We start from the raw sequence: 2729 nt of genomic DNA, 5'->3' as shown, positions 1-2729 counted from the left end.
GTTTGTGATCACAAAAACATTCAAACTTACAAACATTCAGAGATACAAACAAACATGATTGCAAATTAAAACTGTGTTCAGAGCGCTCCCCTTTGCTACCTGTAAGTTCAGATTTTCTGCGCACTTATTCCATAAAATACCTTAGTGCATGTACAGCAAGTTGTGTTTTAAGATGAAAAAATTGCCATTACTGGATTAACTTTATATCATATATCATAATGTACTTGAATAGGCATGAAGAGTACAGTAACCAACTTTCAAACAGCTCAACTTAAAAACTGATGTCCGGAACCTAACGCATTTGTGATTAGGGTGGTTTATTTATCATATTATCTTATTTAATTTCCTTATTCTTTCAGCTTCGACAGTTAGGCCACGACGTAGACAAAGTGGAGTTCATTGTCATGGGAGGCACATTCATGGCTCTTCCTGAGGATTACCGTGATTACTTCATCCGCAATTTGCACGATGCACTTTCCGGCCATTCCTCTACCAGCGTAGAGGAAGCTGTCAGTATTCTGAACGTAGCAACACTACATGTATTGGTAAGGTTTTGTTTTTGTCTAGTCAACAAAAATCCATTAATTTCTTGTGTGGTTACTGACTTTCTGGTACAAGTTTAGTCAGCCTCATTAAGACGAACTTTTAAATCTAGCTCCACGTTTCTTGAGATAAATGTTGCTTCTTTAACCACTTTTTTTTTTTAATGCAATGGAAGATGTTTATAGTTTTTTTTTATTTCTGGTTGATTATTGTCTACTATTTACATATTCTACATATTGTAAACATAAGTATGTAGAAAAGCAGTCAGCCATCTTTGCATTAGGCCATACTGTACGGTACTGTATTGCGTGTATTTTAGAAGCAATTCATTTTGCAGATAAGTTTGTGAAGTTGAATAAGGAAATGTATATTTTGAATTGCTTGATACTTAATAATTGCTAATTAGGTTAGGCTACTGATACTTCATATGTAGTAATTGCTTTACTACACAAGTTATGTGCATTAATCCTAGATTGTCATGTAGGTTGTATGTAAATCTTCATTATTTAACAGATTTCATAAGATATCAGGAGGCCAGACATCCTTCCTTCCCCCATCTGTTAAGGTGAAATACTACTACCAAGATTTTGTGTAAAGAAGAGTTTGTTCATGAAACTTACCTGTCAGATATATATATAGCTGTATTTTCTGAAGTCCGACAGAATTTTAAAAACTTCCTACACACGCAGTGGTCGGCCAGGGGGTTAGTACCCATTCCCGCCGCTGGGAGGCGAGTATCAGGAACCATTCCCATTTTCTATTCATAATTTTTCTGTCGCCGGTGCTGAAAACACCTGTTTTCAGTACCTCCAGCTTAGGATTTTGGAAACTTCATTGCCGCTAAGTATCCTAATTGTCTTTTAATTTATTTACTTGGATTTGTGGCTAGGCATACGCTATCTTAAATTGATTTGAATTTGATTCATTTTTGCATAAGATATTTGAATCTAGTTAGGCTAGTTTCAGAGGGTGTTGTCTGCAAAGATAGGGTGTGGCTACCGAAAGCTTTGGTAGATCCGCACTTGGTATGCACGAGGGGTATGGGTCTTGCTTCTTTCTTGAGATTTGTCATGTAAGGAGTGTGAGACTTTGTCTAATTCCGTAAGGAAAGAGTATGATTCGTATGTACGCAATTAATCAGTAAACATGTTTAATTCCGTAAGGGAAAAAGTATGATTCGTATGTACGCAATTAATCAGTAAACAGTCAGGGTAATGAACCTGCTAACTTCCTGTAGACTTTATTTTGCCTAACCCTATAGTATGGCCTACGGGTTATGAATATGTCTGCGAGAGGTGATCGCTCTCCTTCATTGTTGTGAAGAGTGCTACTTGCTGTTATTGTTACTCCTAACCCTGTAATGTTGCCTTCGGGCCCTAAAATAAAACAGTGTCTGTAGAGGTTATTGCCCTTTCTCTTATACTCTTTCGATTCGTAACTTAGAATCGAAAGTGCTTGCTTTAGAGAGCAATAGTGAAGTGGCTAAGTGCAGTGACAGCCCCTTGTGTAGTGGAGGGTGCGTCAGATCGGCTTATTTTCGTCTCTAGGCCAGGACCTCTGCTTGACTCCCAGGACCCAGACGAGAGCATGTCGAAAGCCGAAGGAGGGTTACGAGGAACCCCCCACCGATCTGGCGTGCCTTCGGCAGTTTCTGATGAAAATCCCCCAGACTGCCAAAGTGCGTGCACGTGCAAGAATCCTGAAGGATTGCTTCTCGTCTCCGAGGCGTCCTCCCCGCGCAAGGGTGGAGCTCTCGGAAGACTCGCGCCCTCTAAGAAGCTTTAGAGAAGAGGACGCTTCACGTCCTCTCTCTCGTCAGGAGGGAACGTCAGATCCGCCCCATAACGCCTCTAGGCCTGGACCTCTGTCGGACTCCCAGGACCAGGGAGAGGGCATGTCGAAAGCCGAAGGAGGGTTACGGGGAACCCACATCGATCTGGCGTCCTTCGGTAGGACCTGTTGACGCTTCCCAGGCTGCGGAAAGATCGTGCACGTGCACGAATCTCAAGGATTGACTTCTCGTCCTCCGAGGCGTCCTCCCGTGCAGGGTTGGAGCTCGGAAGGACTCGCGCCCTCTAAATAGAAGCTTTATAGAAGAGGTAACTGCTTCACGTCCCCTCTTCTCTCGTTATTGCGTTTCCAGTGAGAAGTAAGAAGGTCGGAACGTCGCCTGATCACGTGTACGT

At 42.1% G+C, this 2729-nt stretch overlaps 1 protein-coding gene across 1 annotated transcript in view; it reads left to right on the top strand.

Annotated features, from left to right (window-relative positions):
• The first annotated feature begins 362 nt into the window (after positions 1–362).
• LOC135211034 (elongator complex protein 3) overlaps positions 363–2729 on the top strand; it is a 146227-nt gene continuing 143860 nt past the window's right edge. Inside the window, exon 1 of the mRNA XM_064244069.1 lies at positions 363–545. The gene's annotated coding sequence lies outside the window, so the exon portion shown is untranslated. The remainder of the gene's footprint in view (positions 546–2729) is intronic.

The sequence above is a fragment of the Macrobrachium nipponense genome, chromosome 4 (assembly GCF_015104395.2).
Source record: "Macrobrachium nipponense isolate FS-2020 chromosome 4, ASM1510439v2, whole genome shotgun sequence".
Lineage (NCBI taxonomy): Eukaryota > Metazoa > Arthropoda > Malacostraca > Decapoda > Palaemonidae > Macrobrachium > Macrobrachium nipponense.
The sequence above is the reverse complement of the archived record's forward strand: the minus strand, read 5'-3'. Positions and strand labels throughout refer to the sequence as shown.